The 21,168-nt window shown below is 35.2% G+C and overlaps 1 protein-coding gene across 12 annotated transcripts in view; it reads right to left on the bottom strand.

The window, feature by feature from the left end:
* The window catches only part of BBX (BBX high mobility group box domain containing), a 253,393-nt gene that overhangs the window by 151,487 nt on the left and 80,738 nt on the right, over positions 1–21,168 (bottom strand). The window contains exon 1 of one of the 12 annotated variants that reach the window (XM_079100829.1): positions 15,769–16,003. The exons of the other annotated variants lie outside the window; for them this stretch is intronic. The gene's annotated coding sequence lies outside the window, so the exon portion shown is untranslated. Of the gene's footprint in view, positions 1–15,768; positions 16,004–21,168 lie in introns of those variants that run through there. 12 annotated transcript variants of the gene reach the window in all.

Genomic DNA, 21,168 nt, shown 5'->3' with positions numbered 1-21,168 from the left:
CAAATGAAAAAAAGAAATCAGTGGGCATGACACAATCCATGGTACAGATGCCTTTCCATTTATGGCATAAGAACAGCAAGAAAAGAAAAAAGAAAAAGCCAAAGTGCTAGAAAAGTAAATATATTTTTTCCTCATCTTCCTGAAAACTGAATACTTATGCTTTTACACCTGTAAAAAGCAAAATGGGGAACCAGAGAAAGCAAATTTTTAAATTAAGCCTTTCAATTATGTTAATTATTTAAAAGGAGCTGCATTTTTTTTCTTTCTTTTGTGGCAGTGGGGATTGAACTTGGGCCACTCAGCCACATCCCCAGCCCTATTCTGTATTTCATTTAGAGACAGGGTTTCACCGAGTTGCTTAGCACCTTGCTTTTGCTGAGGCTGGCTTCTGAATTCAAAATCCTCCTACCCTCAGTCTTTGAGCCACTGGGATTAAAGGTGTGGGTCACTGCGCCTGGCAAGGAGCTGCATTTCTAATCTAAGAGTCAGTAGGACCTCAGAGAGTCAAACAAATCCAGGTCACAATCTAAGAGTTCTAGTAACTGCATGTGTACTAAATCATCCACAGGATCACTCCCAACAATAAGTATGCCAATCTCTACTTTACAATGGATTTTCTTAAAATGTTTTTTTCTGTTTTAAAGCTTATTATTGTTATTCTTAATGTGAATTTTTATGTTTTCCTCAACTCACTCCTTTAATTTATGCACTACACTTTTATAAATGAACTTAACTAAAAACTCCAAGTTCTAACTGCCACATGATATAATGGGTATCATGTTTGTAAGTCAAAAACTTCTTAGCTAAAGCCTTCCCTGTATTGTGTGTGCATAGGGTTTCCCCACTATTACTCTATGCAATCTTAATTTCTTCAATAGTGGCATCGAATACATTGTACAATACTACAGTATTGAAAAATGGTGTCATATTAGCTGTTTTACAATTTTAGTCAAAGAATACCATGCCTCAGGTCATTGTGGTTCAACACTGGTTAGAACTACAAATGACAAACAACCTACTGCCAACAAAATCATTTGCCAAAATAAAATAGTTTCATAGAGATAAAGATAGGGACATAAGTGTATGTGGTGTATGTGTGTGTGTGTGGGGGGGGGAGAACACATAAGAATAAATTCAACACTTTTGTTAAAATAATCCACCTGTCTTTTATGACTGAAGCATAAACCACAACTATTTCTGGCCAGGAACCAATATTTAACTGAAATTTCAAATGTCAGCTATACTGAGAATGGAGATCTTTTAAAGGACAATGTAAATCTGAATTACTTCCTTGATACCTTTCCACTCCCACCTTTATTTCCTCATGACCTAGAGCTTTTCAGTTAAGAAATATTAAAAAAAAATAATAATGACAAGCAGTCTTAGGAGTTTCCTCCATGTCCAGCAGTAAAACAAAGTATGAAGTATTTACAAATTTGTCCATTTGTAAGGACAACTTTAGCATTCACTGTTAACACTGGTCTCCTAAAATACCAAGAAGATTTAGAAATTCACTTCCCTCTAGTACTCCCTTTATATTGTACCAATTATAAAATTATATTTTTAAACTACTTACCACCTACTATAGGCCAACAGAACAGTAATGTGAATGATTCAACCTTTCACTATTTGAGAAAGTAAGGACCTATTATGAGTTAGCATAACATTGCAAAAGGTATCATTAACAGCACAGCTGGTTTTTTGAGCCGATATTCTAGTTCAGTAATCACAAACAATATACATACACAAGTCAGATAATAGAGGAATACATAATAAATATTAAAATAGTAAGCAAAAAAATTTTATAGTTAGAATGTATAAGAGTATTCTTACACAGATAAATTAAGCTGGAACATGAAGCAGGGATGACCTTGGTATACAGAGGCACTGGCCCAGGAAAAAAGCAAAAAGATTCAATACTGGGAGAGTGTGATTTGCTGGAAGTGTTAGGGGAACTAAGAGGCAGATCTGGCTAAAGCACTAATTTCACATCCAAAAGCAGAACATGAAATATAGGCAAATGAGAAAACTGTGATGTGCCGCTTTTTTCTGTCCATAGTCTCATAAACATAAAATAAGGTTAGTAGCACAGTGTTGTGCTAAACCTACTAATCTTATGATATACCACCCTACAACTGTGGGTCAATTCCTAAGCCTCTCTGGGCCTCTATTCCTCATCTGCAAATCTGAGATAATAATCCCCACAGCTTTAAGAGCTGCCTTAAGAATTAAGAATATTACTCAGCCATAAAGAATGATAAAATTATGGCATTTGCAGGCAAATGGATGAAATTGGAGAATATCATGCTAAGTGAGAGAAGCCAATCTCGAAAAGCCAAAGGACGAATGATATCACTAATAAGTGGAGGATGACACATAATGGGGGGGAGGGAAGGGTTAGTGTTAGGGTTAGAGTTAGGGTTAGGGAGGGGGGCAAGTATGGAGGAAGGAAGTACTGTATAGAGGGTAAAGAGGGGTGAGAGGGGTGGGGGGAAGGGAAAAAATAACAGAATGAATCAAACAACATTACTCTATGTAAATTGATGATTACACAAATGGTATGCCTTTACGCCATGTACAAACAGAGAAACAACATGTATCCCATTTGTTTACAATAAAAAAAAAAAAGAATTAAGACATTATAATATAAAATACTTGGAATATATTAAGTGCTCAATAAATGTTAAGTAATGTTCTCATCAGAGTTAAAAATTAGTAAAAAATTTTGGTGAAGTTACATTGTGAACACACTGGGGTTGGCTTGAATATTCCAGCATTTAAATGGTCAATGAATTGGTATACTATCGAATGACGTTTCACTGTGTATTTTATTTTATTTTAATTTAGGTGGCTTAAATATATGCCTAATTCTGACAGTCTGAGCAACCACTTTTTACTCCTACCAATTTCAATGTACATTTGCTGATTTGATAATATGGACATTTTATTATAAAGATCATCTGTCCCAAACTGTTGCTCCAAGGACCATGGTAGAACTAGTAATTTCTGCAGGTTCCATATATAGTTAGATGGCTTGGCATGGAGGCATTGGATATCTCTTTATACTCCCGTGAACTGTGTAAATGTGCCTTTGATCTTCCAGGCAGGGAAAACTGCACATTTAAAGATAGAGAAAGGGGCTGAGGTTGTGGCTCAGTGGTAGACCGTTCACCTAGCACATGTGAAGCACTGGGTTCAACCCTCAGCACCACATAAAAATAAATAAAATAAAGGTATTATGTTCATCTTCAACCAAAAACAACAACAAAAATCAGCAAAAAGAATTTAAAAAATACATAAACAAAAGAAAGGCAGAAGAAAGTGTCACTTCCAGAATGAGTATAAAAGTATGCTTGTCAGCAGCCACATTAGTAATAATGACAGGGAATACCCAGATACTTTGGGAAAACTCATAAGCTCCATCGAGTCACTAAAACTAAACTGGAAAATAAACAGGATAACTGTGGGTTACCCCCTCAGAGATTACACTGGCTCAAGCAAGCCTGACCTACATGTACTTTAGGAATTAACTTGTAACTTTCAGAAGGGTTCCTGCAAGCGAAATGCACTGGACAAACCTCAAGACCACCTTGTCTTCTGAAGTAAGAAAGGGTTCCTTTGGCTATTTTCATGATATCAATAATTCACAATATACAGAAAATCAGATTCTTACAAAAAAATTATCCCAAAAATGTGATACTAGAAGTCAATAAACAGCAATTTACATAACTGTAACAGAAAATATTGTTTCAAGAAGTAAAGGGCATTGATCTTTCTCCTTTCTTTCTTTAATACAAATTACACAAAGCCAGTCTAAAGAAACAAACATAAAAATACAATTTAAAATTTTGTAGTATTATTTAATAAAAGTACATTTCTTTTAAAATCTGTATTTTGGAAGGGAGAGTACTAGGGATTGAACCCAGAGGTGCTTTACCACTGAACTACATCCCCAGTCCTTTTTATTTTTTTTTATTTTAAATCAGGGTTTCACTAAGTTGCTTATTAGGTCCTCACTAAGTTGCAGAGGCTGGCTTCAAACTTGATCTTCCTGTTTCCTGCCTCAGCCTCACAAGTTGCTGGGATTACAGGTGTGTACCACCACACATGATGAAATAATTTTTTAAAAAAATAACAAAAGACTCTACTCTCCAGATAGGGCCCCTGTCCCTTTCAGGTGTGTCTAATTTATTTCCAGTAAATATCTTACTGGTAGAAAGACTTGCTCAGATGCATTAACTATATGTTTTTTAACATATATATATTTTTTAGTTGTAGTTGGATGCAATACTTTTATTTATTATTTTTTTTGTGGTGCTAGGAATTGAACCCAGCGCCTCACATGTGTTAGGCAAGTGTTGTACCACTGAGTTATAACTCTAGCCCTGTAAGAGTATTTTTATTATGAAGTCACAAAGAAGTCTGCTCAAAAATGACTGTGATGTGCCAATATGTTCCCTTTTTATTTATTTGCAAATCAGTTATATTTCTGGAACAAATAAGATCACAAGAAAATTAGTTATTTTAAATCAAAAAACTCCACGTAGTAACAAACTATAGAAATGATCCCTGAAAGTATAGTCTTCACCAGGATGGGGAAATGAACCCAGGGCCTCATACACACAAGGCAAAAGCTCTACCATGAAGCCACAACCCCAGCTCTTTCTCTTCATTTTATTTGAAGACATGAGCCAGTTAAATTGCCCAGGTTGGCCTTGAACTTGCAATCTTCCTGCTTCAGCCTCCTGCATCACTGAGATGACAGGTGAGCACCACCATGAACTCACTAAGATGCTGCTAGTGCCAGTGAACTTTCTTTCAAAACAATTCACATGACTTCTTTCCTGACTAAAACCCTACTATTTCCTTGTTTTCCTGACGTACCATAGGACACCCTGGTCTCTGTGTGTGTTCTGAATTGCAATTCTACTTCTTGTGTATTATTCCAAATAAATTCTTTGTGTGAAAAAAAAAAAAAACTCCATTATTCCAAATAAATTCTTTGTGTGAAAAAAAAAAAAAAAAACAACTCCACGTAACTCTCCTTAGGGTACACAGAGAAGTTCAATCACATTTCCATGGCCCAAAGCAAGTTAAGACCCAGGGAAACTGGTGACTGGACAAAAGGTATTCCAGGTGATTTTGAACCAGGTTGAGGCAATACCCCAGGTCTTCACAATGCTTTCCTCATTACTGCATACTGCTGCCCACCGGGTCTGATGCTTCCTGTTAGACAAGTTGTGAAATTACAGAATCACAGAATGTTAGAGGTATGGGAGAGTTAGGACCCTCTTACTCTGGCCCATGTGATGGCACAGCAAGAAACGGGTAGGGGCAGATCAGAACCAGGTTCTCTGCCTTTGTTTGTCCTGATTGCACAAATGCACTTCAGGATTATCATCAATTTGATCTAGAATTTGTTATCCACAACCAGTAGGAGGCTCCAGACCATATTATATCTTCACTCTTACAGTAGTCCATCACAGCAGCAATATTCAGCAGGAAAAGACCCACTAAAAGGGGTCTAACTTTTTACACTCAGAGTTCAGAGAATATTTTTTAGTTCTGGAATGGTTTGCCCTTGCTAGGCTGAAGGCAGGGAAAGACAGCACTTAGCTGTAGAAATACATATGTCACATACATGTGTTTCTAAATGTTCTAAGCAACACCTTGAAATGAGGAGTTAATGTCAAGTGTGTTTGTGTGTGTGTGTGTGTGTGTGTGTGTGTGTGTGTGTGTGTACACAAAGGGTATAGAAGAATATACTTTCTGTCCTATTTGTGAACCCAGAAATACTATTAAAAAGTCTTAATATTTAAAATATCTGATGTCAATTTACTTCATTTAGCAATGAGAATTAAATACTGACTACAGAATGACAAGCCAATGCCAGTTGAGAATATAAGAACAGTAATTCTCCCTTAAATGCACAACCCCAGGAGAAACACCTAGTACCAATTAAAATCATGTCTTATATTAAAACTAAGTACATGCCCTATTATACCTCTGTACAGTATAAATGCTCCACCAGTAATTAATCCTCAGAAAAACACTACCGGCTTTAGTTGCCACTGCTCCTATGATAGTCAATATTTAAAGTAATATAAAACATTTAGTTTAAATTAAGTCAACTCAAAATATCAAAAGAAAATATTCTCTAAGTATTTCCATAGGTATAGGCTTATTCTTTGCCGCTAAATCCAGTGTAGTAACACACAGAAATCAGTGTTATACAACCCCAGGGGTCACCAAATATAAGGACAAGGCAAAAGGCTTATCCTGAAGCACCCCTAGAGTAACCTGCAATAGCCATAGTTCTCAATGCAGCACATTTTGAAATTTGAACTTCTTAAAATTAGCAAAATCAGACTTTGCCACCTTTCAAGTTGAAAAAGAAACTTGTTGTTAGGAGCCTTATTTAAAGAGGAGAATACCCACCTACAAAAGCATATTTTCTATACTGGATTCTCTCAAGCAGAAAATAACAGATTCATGTTTTTACCTCCTTGGCATACACTTCCCATTATGCACTTTGATTTTTGGGAAAATACTTCATGCACCTGGAGTGTACATGTCTTTTTGGGAGAAGAGTCCAGTACCTTGAATAGGACTGACCTAATTCTACCTCCAAGTTTCTGAGATGAACTATATCATGCAGCCTTGTCCAATCTGTTTATTCCATCTTCCTAAACACTGTGGATGAGTGAGAACTGGGTATGAAACCCGAATCCTGGCACAGCTCACAAAATAAACAACAGAGATGTTAAGCTACATTACTATAAGTACCTATACAGTACCTATATTACAAATATTACCCAAATTACTATAAGTACTATGTACTTAAAGTGAAAGAGAATGGTTTATAATTTTGTTGAAATAAAAAGTACTGGACCACATACATACCTCCTGAAAAGAAATGAAAGGAAGTACTGATTTATTTTACTCTTCTTTGTATCCTCATTTCAACAAATTTATTCAAAATTGCTGGTACATCATGATACTTAGTAAGTCAAGATTTTTAGACTTGAAATCTTTTCTCCTGTTATAGCAATTCATCCTCCAATTTACATTTCTTATAAAGAGAAGTTTCAGGTTTCAATACAAACATGGAAAAACCGGCATATGTTAATCTGATTTCAAAAACTAATTTTAAGGACATTTCCAATGTCTTGAAATTTGCTATGTATCATGGTATACTTAAGTGAATAGTGACACACAATTCATTCTCCATGCAAACCTATGGCCTGAAATAATTTTATCTTAGATTTAAAAGAAGGGAAACAAAACAAAATAGAAACAAGGAATAGTGAAGAATACAGTGTCTTGCTTTGAAAAGTTATCATATATACCTCTGGAAAAAACAACCAATTTTTGAGGGATAAAATAAAATAAAATATATCAACATTAAAACTATTCTGAATATACTTCTTAAATGGAATCTTTGCAGCTTAAAAGGCATTTACAGTACTTTACTTTCACAGATGATTATAGTCACAAAGAACCCAAGAGTTGGTTATTATACAGTACATATGATAATTATATTCTTCATCAAATCCCTCATACCATCTTTCTTGACCTAGGCCTCTTTTCATAAAAGTTGAAATACAAATGAATTAATGATGAGGTCATGTATGAACATCCACACACAACCGAAACTCTTAACTTCAAAACACAGAGCTCTTCAGTGATTCAGATTCCAAAGAGAGTATTGCTATAATTTTAAAGTAACAACCAAGTACTTGTCTCTTACTTTGGAGGTAAAGTACATATAAAGAAAGGAAATAAATGTAAATTCAGGCCTAGAATTTATTTTCAAATATGAACTACATCTCAAGAATTTTTACAGTGTTCTGGAAATGCCAAAGACTGCTTTGACAACACATCTAAAACTAAACTTTAATTATTGCACTTTGGAGGTGAACAATTAACAGGAATAATAATACACATTAGATCCCAAGTCTAATGGTTCATAGCTTCAATGAATTTAGTCAGCACCAAGAGTCTCATACAATGAATTCTAGGTGATCCCCAAAACACAATATACTAGAATAGACTTGAAATTCAAGTCTACTTGTTTAGAGTAAAATCATTAACATGGTTCAACACCAATGCTAACAAAACAACCTTAATTTAATTAGATTCTCTTCATCCCATATTTCACTCCTATTATGCTTCCTCCCTTCAGAGAAACTACTTTAATGTGCTGAGTATTTTGAATGTGTGCTAATTTTACATAAAACTGAAAACGGTACATCAGATAATAGGTGGAGGAAAGGACACATGCTGTTAAAAGGGAATTCTAGGTTTCCCTTTTGAAGTTCCAGCATGAATGCATGCTAACAGACATTACACTTATGTTTAAAATTTCCAACTGTGGAGTAACAAGAATAGGTAGCATGTAAGCATACCCACAGATTTATAAGTAAGCACTGTTACCTTATCTTTTCTCTGATTATGTCACTGTAAGGTAGCACACATAATCTAAACTAAGTCTCATCAAGTAGAATGAATAAAAGTGCAAAAGCAGAGAATTGGTGATGTCTACCTTAACTGAATGAAATGCATGTAAAACTGTATAGTGCAATATGAGTCAGCATTGTGAAGTACCCCAAAATAAAATGAACTTAGCAGAAATATACTGTCAAGCAAAAAAGAAAAAGTCCACTCTATCTGGTGCTGTTTATCTTTACTAGGTAAGAACATAAGAAACTCCAAGTTCCTCTAGAACAGACCATTGAGAGATAGGAGAGGAGCTAAGCAACTCTGCTAGGGGCAGAACTGTTGAAGAAAATGAAAATGTTACTCTGGAAAAGTAGTTCTGTTTTCACATCCCTTCAGTGTCTCATCAGGCATAAATTTGTATGGTTAGTTCAGAGTTTAAAACTGAAAACAATGAGCAGATGTTTCTAGGAGGTAGTTTGGAGGGTTCAATGTAAGAAAACACTTTTTAACCATCAGATCTACACAAAAGTGAAGGGAGTTCCTTTCAGATATTTCTCTATTGATGGAGATAATCAAGTAAAAACCTAAGAAGTTATTATATGGAATTCATTCAGGGCACAAAGGCTTTCAAATCTTCTAAGATCCAAGCATTTCAAGATTCTCAAGAGTCTTCAGAAAACCAAGAAAAGCTGAATAGTATGAGGCCTGGAACGCACTATGCCTTTCAATCATGATGCCCCAGGACTCCAGCTCTACTAAAGATTATGGTGCAGTAATGTACCAAAGGCAAGTTCAGGTTATTTACATTTTAAAATCACAATTCATAATTAGTGTTAGTCAAACTGTTTAAGGAATTGGAAATGAGCATATGCTAGTTTCTAATTAAAAGACAGTACAAAACTTTTTTATATAATCAAAAGATTTCATATTAACACCATTCAATTATCACATTAAGCTTGTGCTCATACTGTTGCACTAAAGTGAAACTGGATTAATATAAGAAATTCAAAATAAACAGCATTAGCACCTATTTTCACAGAACTGTTCTTTGGAATTCAGAGCACTTTACAGACATTTGGATATATCAAAAATTATTATAGTAACTAATAAGAGGGATTTTATTCCATTTTATATGTTAAGAAAACTGCCTCCAATAGCTATAATTACACTCATCAACCATACAAATCAGAAAAAACAAATCTCTAGAGTACAAATTATTAGGTGGGTAAATCATTCAGCCACAAGGGTTCTTCATGTATGAGGGTCATTTAAAAAAAAAAAAAATCAATGTTTTATTAATATCCCAAAACTATAACTATTAATTATAAGAGAGCAAAGGATTTCAGATAACATTTGAAGAAGGATTTTATTTTCTAATTTGTACCTTACAAACCTAGATCTATATTTCTATTTCATTACCTTTTAAAACTTGCCTTTCAGAATATTTTTAGCCGAACTTGCGAGGTAGAGAATGCACCCCAGAATTGATGATCATGAAATTATTATCTTGGTAGAATTAATATATCTTACAATTGAATTTCTGAAAATTTTTGCCATTTTTCCCCTACCAGAGGATATTCCCTTTCAGTTAATATTCCACTGTAAAGATAACCACTTTGATACATGGTGGATTCTTTTGGTAAGTGCACATTTTTATTGTGTGAACCCTTCCCTGAAAATCATCCCAAACATCTGACTTAAAAGCAAAAAACAAAAGTTCTACAAATCTAATTTTAAAAATCACATTTCCTCTATAAAAACTAATTTCAAATTAATCACAGTAGACACCTAGACATTTCCAAGAACTGAAAGGCGCTAATACATAGAAACAAGCATTTCTCTAAGATTTCACTAAAAGTTCCTATCAGGATCTGGAATTGGGATCTGTTAACTAGTCCTAGATTGCCACTATTAATAGAAGGAACTGGATTCTTATTAAATCATTTTCAATTCACTTTGTAAAACCTTTTCTTCCCATAAATAAAATGTTCTTAAAATATTTGCAAAAATAATTTGTGAAGCTTCTAAGTATAGCAAATTTAATAAGTACTATTTATATTTTCCTATGGTTAAAAGTAAAACAAATTTACATTTCTTACATACATGTCAGAAAAGTACCAAGTAAGTAAAGTCAAGAAGTCTTTGATATCTAAGGAAAACTGACCTGGAATTAAATGTCACCAGGTTGTTATGGTAATCCATAAATAGCAAAAAGAAAGCATGCACTGGTAATATTTATATATAAGGTATCCTCCACAAAAGAGATAATGTCTATAAAAGCAAAACAGAATGCCAAAATTTATCATAAGTTATATTTTTTTCTTAGTGTTTTTTTTTTCTTAGTGTTTTTTAAAGCTAATCCTACTCAAGGAAAATCATTTCCCAAACATGCAAGTTAAAACTTATACTACATATAATATATAAATATGTTTAACTTCTTCTAAATGCCCTAAGCCAGGACATTTATTTAAAATTTTGATTTGCTTCCCTAACACTTCACTCTCTTCCACCATAGAGATCTGCTACATTTTAATCTGAACATATTCATTATTTTCATCCACTGCCTGCCTAGGGCACTTTGTGAGGTATATTTGATTTAGCAAGTTTGATGTGCTGAGTGAAATGGGGGACAAAACCAAATTGAATCCCAGGGCTTGGAGGCCTGGGCAGAAGGACAAGGTGGTATTATACTCCTGTGATGGAAAGGCTGTGTGTCCTGGAGGTTAGAAGTGAGGAAGCCAATAAAAGGTTTGTTCTAGTCAGCAGAGGTTCAGTTTGGAATCTTTTACATGACATGTGTGATACAGAATGAACCAGAGGGGGGCGGGGGGAAGCGGGGAGAAAACCTAAGCAGACAGCAGGCTTTGTGAGTCATGCAAACACACAGGTTAAATCTATGGTGAAGAAATGTTGTTACCCAGGGTATTCATCTAAGAATGGGAAAACAAGAGCCCAAGGACTGCAATCGCAGGGAAACTTCATAGCTTGCCTCAGCTCCTTTATAAAAGAAGGTGAGGGATCATCACCCTTGCCCATGATGGACGTTGTTGGGCATTTCTAGGAACTGATGTATCCTGTTGCCAGTACATGCTAATCCTTTAGTTCACTCTCCCTGCAGCACATGCCTGTCTATATTTTATGTTCTTCTTCCACAACTCTTCCATTTGTAATCTCGTATGTTTCAGAAGATGTTTACCCTGAAGCACATTTCACTAGTAGAATTACATTCCCTTGGCCAGGTCACATTCTATTTTCTGATAGAACTGGTTTAAAAGTGTTTAAAGATAAGCTGCCTGCCTTAACCAGCAACAGAGATGCAAGCTTATCAGGACAGGTCAAATCCTAAAAATCTAACATCATATTCTGCACTCCTTACCATGAAAACATAAGTGGCGTCAGCTCAAAATAGTCAGCAACAAAACATGCAATGTCAGCAACCAGAATACCAAGTTCCCCACTCCTCAACTCGGCTCTGGAGGACTAGGCAGGTATGGAGAAGAGTAGTTGTATTTGCTCTGAGACATTTGTTTAATCAGAACTTTTAGAAACCTCAAAAAGTTGCCACAATACCACTTCCTTTTCAATCAATCACTCTCAACTTGAACTATAAAACGTAATCACAGGAACCACTTGAAAATGCCAATGTCGAGAGAGGCATAGTGACCTGCCCTGTAATCCCAGCTACTCAGAACACTGAGGCAAGAGGATCACAAGTTTGAGTCCAGTCTGGAAAACTTTGAGAGCCCCTGTCACAACAAGAATTTCTAAAAGGGCTGAGAATGTAGATAAAGGTAGAATGTCTCTGGATTCAATCCCCGGTAGTGGGGGTTCCGGAGGCGGGGGCACCGGTAGATAAAAATGAAAATTAAAAATGCAGATTCCCTAGTCTTTACTACCCTAAACCAATTAAATCAAAATAATCTCCAGGGTTAGTCTCAGGCATCCACAGAGATAAAAGTTACCCAGGTGATTGTAAGGTACATCCAAGCTTGAGATGAACTATGAATATGCAAGGACTGAGCTGATTTTAAAAACTGATAAAAAGTGGCAGTGTTGTTGTGTTGTCTAGTGATTTCAGATGATGAACACAAGGTTAAAATGATCACAGGTAATATTTAATCAGACCAGTAAGGTTTACTCTTTTTTATGGCAAGACTCTGTTCTGACAGGCATCTTACCAACTGATGCCATATATATGGATAAATCTGTATAAAAAAGGTCCTGGAGGGAAGTTTCACTATCAGTAATGCAGAACTGTCTTCACATTCATGGGGCAGCAGGTAGAAATACTGTTGCATGTCTCAGTCATGCCCTTTCCTGTGTCTTCTGTTGTATTTTACAGCTAAAAACAAGTTTTGTAACACAGCTGACTAATATGGAAGCATTTTGTAGCAGAATTTCTTGTGTCCACTTAGCTGCATCAGGAAGTATGCCATGATCACTATTTAATAGGTGTGTTTTCAGGAAGAAAAAATCAATGTGTCCCAGGCCCCAAAATGACATTGATTATTGTCTTTCACTTACTATTGAGTGGTGTGAATGAGAGTAGAAAAGAGCTATACTCTCTTGTGAGGCTGCCTAGTGGCTTAAAATTTTACATCAGTGGCTTAAAAATAAATATCTTTTCACAACAACAACATCATGTGCATAATTAATAACAGCTCAGGACCATTGTCTCTCATCATTCTTTTTGGTTGCTTTCATCCTATACTAATAATTAGCCCTTATATACAAGTAGAAGTACGTTTCATCTATTTGTAGATACTGGGTAGTTTTTAAGTGATCAGGTAAGGAAGTTGTTTTTGTTTTTTACTTTGTTTTCCTTTGTTTGTTTCTTCCTCATTGACAATTAATTTGCATTTCAGCTTCCTTTTGTGAAAAGGAGATGATAAAGGACAAAGCTACTGAACAACTGGGAAATTACTCAAATCACCCAAAACAAATACACTCAGTTCTGCAAGTTCAGTACAAAGAGACACAAATCTTATCAGGGAAAAAGAAAAATCCTTAGCTCTCCTGGAAATTGCAGGCTTCCCAGAGCTTGGATCAAACATTTAAAAAGTAAACACTTCACAATTATAAAGAAATCAAAACACTTCTTTCAAGTAGGAAAGATCAAGGAAGTAAAAATGCTGTTTTTGAGGAACATGATAGTTTCCCATCTATAATTTCTCTAGACAAAAAGATGTTTCCTTCAAGTACTAATATATGTGATGAGTTTCTAATTCTTCATCTTTGTAAATTTCCATTTTACTTTAATAAAGGAAAACAAGTTCTAAAGAGCAGTGTTCAGGAAAAAAAAAATATATACTATGCATCTAGCCTCTAAGAAATATTAACATTTTAAGGTTAAAATCCTTAAAAATCAGTAGATGCCACATCTTTTATTTAGTTTTGTTTTGTTTTCCTGATACTGGGAATTGAACCTAGGGTTTTGCAATTGCTAGGCATGTACTAAGATACATCGCCAGCCCTTTCTTAAGTTTTGAGACAGGGTCTCTAGTAAGTTGCCCAGGCTGTCTTGCAGCTTGTGATTCTGCTACCTCAGCTTCCTGAGAATCTAAGATTACAGGTATGTGCTGCGTCCAGCTAGATGCCACATCTTTTTGGTTTTGGTTCAGTTTCAAAATGTTTCCTAATGTTCTGTGAAGCTTATGTCATTGAGATTACTGGAGAATTCTTTAAACTAGAAGAAATAATAAACTTGAAGAACTTTTTAAGAAAGAAGTTTCCTAATATAAAAATTATACATATAAGAAAGAGACTAGAAAAAATACATATTTAATCTGTCTGAACTTCTTTACTAAGAGATTTCAAGATTGGTTTCTAATTTTGACATGAGTTGAGAGATATAAAGAAATTGGATATGTTTTATTTCTATTTCAATAAAAGAAAAATACTTATTTAATATATTTTATTTGTACATGCACAAAATTCTCATTTGTAATCAGTAATTATTTACTCATTAACAATTTCACTCAAAAATATGGAATCTTTTATATCAATCTATACTGTTTAAAACTTACAGTGAGCATTTATATCTTTGATATAATTTTTTAAAATCTGGAGCCCTCCAGTGGTCAAATATTTATACAGTACCATGATAAATCATGATAGTCTACTGACTGCATTGGGTACCACTTCTTTATAAAGTTTTTATCCAGTGTCTAACGAAAAATGTTTGTTCATGAACAACCAGATATAGATTCCAGACATTATAAAATGATGGGCATTTTCCAATGTCATAGAACCCTTACTATTTATTGCCATAAGAAAAAAAACTCACAAAAAATATACTCAGTATTAAAATAAACATTACAAGAAAAAAGATATTTTCCAGATACCAAAGAACAAAACATTTAAAGAAAACCTAACAATAAATAAGAAAATTTATGTGCTCTTTTTCACAACAAATAAAAGCAATTGTCTTATGTTCTGCTTATGTATTGCTTTGTAAATAAGTGTCCTCTTCAAAATAAGCCATAAGCCATACTAACATCACTATCAACAGGAAGGTACTGCTATCGTTTCAATTTGGAGTGTCCCTCAAAGGCCCATGTGTTAAAGGTTTGGTCCCCAGCTTAGCACTATTCATGGAAACTTTTTAAGACGAGTGAGAGGTCTTCAGGTCACTGGGTGTGTGTGCTCAAAGGGGATTAAAGGACCTCAGTCACCTCTTGCTCTTTCTTTCAATTTCCCACTACAAGGCAGGAAGTTTTGGGCCACCGAGCACTACCGCCAAGCTATGCTACCACAAGCCCAGAAGCAAAAGGGCCAGCCATATGAGAGTGAAACCTCTAAAACCACACCATAAGCCAAAATAAATCTTTCCTCTTTTAGTTGATTATCTCAGGTATCTGTTATAAAGACAGAAAGCTAACACAGGTATAATCTGCTTAGAAAGAAAAAAAATGTGGTCTATTTAACCTTAAAGACAACAGAAGAGGCTAAATGACATTCAATTACAACACTTAAAATATGCACACATCAGACTTTAAATACATTTTCTTCCTCAATGATGGTGTGCGAGATGTTAATTGAAAGGAATTCATTATGGGTCACAATTCTTGCCTCAAACTCTAGTTGCTCTCATCATTTGATAACTAAATAATAACCAACCAAGTTTATAAGTAAACTAACAATTACAAGATGAATCTGAAGACTTCACCTCTTCTGTCAAGAGTTCAGTGGTCATCTCTTCTCCATAGAGACATATTAAACATTCCTTTGCATTTGGCAAATAACCAGAAATTGATTTTTACTGTCCAAGGGACCATCAATAAAAAAAAACATGCTAATCAAACAGATATTGTTTGGGGCACCTACTAGGTTCCAGAAGCTTTCACTGGTAGCATTTCTTTTAGTGTTAAGTTATCATATAAGATGGTAACCAGCCTCCAACTGGTCCCAATGATTTCCAACTCCTAGTAGTCTCTCCACACTGAACAGGGCTGACCCATGTAATAGTAAGATACTGCAGAAAAGATAGAGAATTCTGAGGCTAGATCATTAGGTCATAAAAAGACATTGTGACTTCCTCCTTAACCTCTCTTGAACTGCTCATTTCTAGGGGATCACCCTACAATATCAGGAGGATATGCAAGAAACCTTAAAGGAAGGTTCACCATGGTAAAGATACTCATGAGCCCTTCTACAAGATAGGTGCAATCTGAAAGCCAAACACAGAATGGCATTTGTGAACTACCTTAATGTGAACCCCAGATAAGGCTTTGATCAAGGCTTGAAATGCAGCCTAAGTAGACATCTTGACTAAACCCCATGAGATACCTTGAGCCAGAATCACCCAGCTAAGTCACTTCCAAACTCTTGGCCCCAAAATCTGTGAGATAATAAAAGTTTACTCTAAGTTTTATGGTGATTTTGTTACATTTCAAAAAATAACTATACTAGCGCCCCCTTATCTATGGGGAAATATATTCCAAAACCCCCCCAGTGGGTACTAAGACCTATTTATATTATACTTTTTCCTATACATATATAGGTATGATAACTTTTAATTTATGAATGAGATTAATTCATAGAAAAATTATAACAATATATACTATAATAAAAGTTACACGAATATGGTTTCTCTCAAAGTAACTTCTTGTATTTTCACCTTTTAATATTAAGGAAGCATTTTTCAGCTTCTCTTTCCCATATCTGAATGGCCAGCATCAGTACTCTTGCATCTTGGGGACATCATTAAGTAAAATAAGGCTTACTTTAACACAAGCACCACAATGCCATTACAGCAAATCCAATAACCAAAATGTCTACTAGGTGATGAATGGGCAGGGTAGATACACAGGACAAAGGAAGGATTCATATCCTGGGTTAGCAAATAGGACAGTGTAAGATTTCATCATGTTACTCAGAGTGCTCAGTTTTAAAACTTGTTGAATTATTTATTTCTGAAACTTCCCATTTAGCATTTTCAGGTTGCAGTTGACCACAGATAACAGGAATCATGGAAAGTGAAAATGTCTGTCTCCATTTTATAGTCTTCATTTTATAGAAGAGTTGGGACTAAGAGAGAAATTTTTTTTGGTTTAACTTTTCTAGCTCAGTTATTAAGTATCTGGTCATTTCACCAAAAGATTTTAAACCAGTAATAATCCAATTTTTCAGATCACTCATAGAACTTGTTTCTTCTAGCTTTAATACATCGTTATATATTATGTAGCCTATTTACCAACAGTCATATCTCAGTTGTGTTCCACGTCCATAATATGATCAAAACTTATTTGCAAGTAAGTGAAAATCCTTTTTACTTATAACTTGTCTTTGGACCTAAAGAAGCAGTGCTGATAGGTATAGCAAATAGAGCATGACTTAATTTATCTAAAAATATTGTTGTACATGGTGGACAAAAAGCACTTGCTACATGCCAGTAGCTATCCTAAATGCTTTATATTAACTAACAATTTAATCCTCACAAGAATGCCATGAGGAATGTTCTATTATCCCCATTTTACAGACATACTGAGGTAAGGAAAGATTAAACTTTTTCAAGACCACATGGATAATCAATAGCAGAGCTTTAATTGAACACTTCGCTTCTGAACTATAAGCATATGTTGGCTTTCATAACCTATAATCTACTTAAAGTACTATGGTAGTCAAAGGCCATGTGCTTTGGAATTAATATATTTGGAGTTTTAAAGCACAATTCCACCATTTCTATCTGCATGATTTTATAACACTAAATCTTTTACTCATCTATAAAATTAGGGTTATTTAAAAATGGGTTTCATTTTTATGAATACTTAATGAAAATATGAATAAAACCACACTGTACAATGTTCAATCTATAATCAGTAGTTATGTTTTATATTAAAACCTATGAAACTTAAGTTTCAGGAACCTTCACTTTCACATCCCCTTCCAAACACTGTACCTAATTTCATTTTCTTGACTTTTCTTTAAAAGGGCCTCTAAATGTTATGACCTTCAGGTCCCACAAAACCTGAATCTTTACTCCTTTCCATTATTTCAACAGTAAAGCAAGTCCAGTAGTCCCAGTTCTAGTTAAGAGGGAATAAGCACACTTTGTCTTGTCTGTTCCAGTGTGGGTAGCAATAAAACCTGGAGAGAATTCACACGACAGCTAAAATTAGCTGGGAAATAGGAGAACAACTAAATCTGAAGAACCATTTCCTCTCTTCTGTTATGTGCTGGGTCTCAAGTCTTTCTGTGGTGTCAGAGGAGGTAGCAACACCAGACCCTACAGGAAAGGAACACAAAAACTCAAGGAGAGGGAACCTTCATCTCTGATTAGTGGAACATTGGTCCCAAGAGGGTGAGGCAAACCCCTATTGTTTTTTTTGTGTTCCTCTCTTTTTATCATTCCACTCCCTGTTCCCCCCAGGCAGGGGCAATCATTGGAACTATATGAAAAAGTATGCTAATGAAAGATCTGAGTTTTCTAAGAGAGACCCATAAACAAAGTGTTGAGGGATGAGAGAGAGAAGGGAACTCAGTAAAGTGATTGCTTCAAGTTATTTATGAACTCTTGGTCTCATTTCAAATTATTCAAGTGTGGGTCTGATCCAAAACTGCTTATACTGACATGAAACACTGAAGGACAGGACTGTTCAATTCCCAAACTGGCCACTGGGTGGCAAGTAAATGTGACAAATCCTAATACCAATAAAAAGATTTGGAAAACTGAACCAAAGGACATAGAAACCACAATGCACAGAGGCCTGGTTAGAACATGAATCCTAAACTTGGTTGGGTCAATTGCATACTAAAGTTAAAATACAATATTTTCCGTAGGAAATAAAAAATAACCAAATCTCACAAAATAATGAAATGTCCAAAATAAAGTTCAAAATTAATCAACATATGAAAATAGGAAATAGGAAAAATCTCAACTTATATAGAAAAAAAAAATGACAGAGAAATAACACAGATGTTAAAATTACCTGAGAAAGATTTTAAGGAAGCTTTATAAGAATGCTCTAACACAAGCCAGGCTCAGAAGCCTAAGGCAGTCTTTGATTTCAAAGCCAGCCTCAGGAAGGGTGAAGCCCTAAGCAATTCATTGAGACCTTGTCTCTAAATAAAATACAAAATAGGGCTGGGGATGTGGCTTAGTAGTGAGTGCCCCTGAGTTCAATCACTGGTACCAAAACAAACAAACAAAAAAACAAACAAACAAACAAACAAAAAAAAGAATGCTCTAACACATAAGGGCTAACGCTCTTGAAAAAGAGTATTTGTGAGGTAAAAAATGGTATAGCTGCTCTGAAAAGGTTTGGAAGTTTGGATACTTTTTGTATAAGCATGCACTTACTACAAAAATATATATTCACACTCCTAGACATTAACTTTGAAGAAATCAAAATTTATTAACAAACAAAAACCTATATATAAATGGTATAGTGGTTTTGTTCATGTAAATTACTGTAAACTGGAAATAACACAACAGGGAAATTGATAAACTATAGTATGTATGTATAGGTATGTGTGGCAGTACGTGTAGCAGACTACTGTTTATTACACACACACACACACACACACACACACACACACACACACACACAAATGGACCACTGATACAAGCAGTACTGATACAAGCTAAATCTCAGGTATTATAAGGTTACATATTGTATGATTCCATTCATATGACATACTCCAAAAGAAAAAACTATCTTTGATAATGAAGAACAAATAATGGTTGCCATGGGGTAGGATCTACTTATAAATATACGCCACTAAAAATATTTATTATTGAAATTTTACATAAAGTTTATACATTTTTTTAATTCTTGGAACACAAAAAGCCAATCTTACTGACAATTAATCTAAAAACTAAAATTTCTTAAAAGCCCAAAGTGGAAAGAGGGAAAAAAAACAGATAAATACACTGCTAGCATAATTAAGAATAAAAGATAAGTGATGAGCTATATTAGTTAATTGACTGACAGGCATTTGACCTACTACCTAAAAGGCCAATGGAATCAACTGAACTGCCACAGGCCTGAAAATGACTTATGAAGTTGTAATCCTACCCAAAATGCTTCTATTTCTACTGTATATACAAAACCAAGACTAAAATAGCACATGGAAAGAAAATCAAAGAATACTGTGTCACTCACTGCCTGTCACCAGGCAGCAACTCATGTCTTCAAACTGAATGATATCTAAATTACCTGAGATGAGAATCTTTCTGTCTTTGAAAGATCCATTCCAATGTTAATAATTCCACCTGGAATTCTAAAATATATCCCTCCATAACACAATCTCCTCAGTGTGTTTATTTGTTTCTGCCATACCGAAAAGGAGGTGAGGAAATCCACTTTTGTAAAAATGAAACAAATACATGTATTCCTATCTCTCTAATGAAATATAATTAAAAATGCTAGGAATTATATATAAAATGACCCCTAAAGACTAAAAAAAAGAAAGAAAAAGGCACACCTACTAGGAATTCAGGGCCCAAGCAACAACACTGGTGAATTTCCTGGAGTTTCTTTTTACCTCATATATCCCAAACTTGAAAATAAAGAAGCTGGCCATCCAGTAATGCCAACAGAGCACAAACAAAATAGTCTCAACAAAAGATAACTCTCTTTAGCCAAAGGACCAGGAAAAGGGCCACATAGCAAGACAGAAAACTTTGATACAAATAACTGGTCTATACAAATGAAACATCACAGAAAAACTATGGCCCCTTACCTACCATTGCCACCCAAAATCAAGTACAGACCTAGACTTCCACGCTCGACAGGTTGTAAAGATGGGTCCACAACTCCACACTGGGGTGGTGACACAGAAGGACCTTGGGCTTTTATCATCCACCACTCATAGTAAGTGGAAATCATCTGTGAACAGAGAACTTCCAACTACCCACCCAAAAGTGATGGTTCCCTCTTTCCCTGCAGAGGCTGGATCACAGGAGACCTAGTAAATACTTCAGCATGTTGACCACTCCCCAGTAGTCCCAGCAGTAATACAACCAACTCTTATTTCCCACCCCTAACCCCTGTTTCAGTGGACACCATGCAGAGATCGTAGTGAAGCACCCCTATACCATTTCATTAGGGTGTTATCAGCAGAAGCCCATGGGGTGTAGGAATTCCCCAAGGGTAACAAGGAGCCCTTTTCCCCTCAGATATTAATGGAATCCAGGAGGGGGAACAGGACTTGTAGTAATGAGATGGTATCATGTCTTCCTCGAATGCTACAGCAATGTCAAGAGAATGCGGCTAAAAATAG

Source organism: Sciurus vulgaris (genome assembly GCF_902686455.1).
Source record: "Sciurus vulgaris genome assembly, chromosome: 10".
Classification (NCBI taxonomy): domain Eukaryota; kingdom Metazoa; phylum Chordata; class Mammalia; order Rodentia; family Sciuridae; genus Sciurus; species Sciurus vulgaris.
Note: the sequence above shows the minus strand (reverse complement) of the source record. Positions and strands in the feature narration are given on the sequence as shown.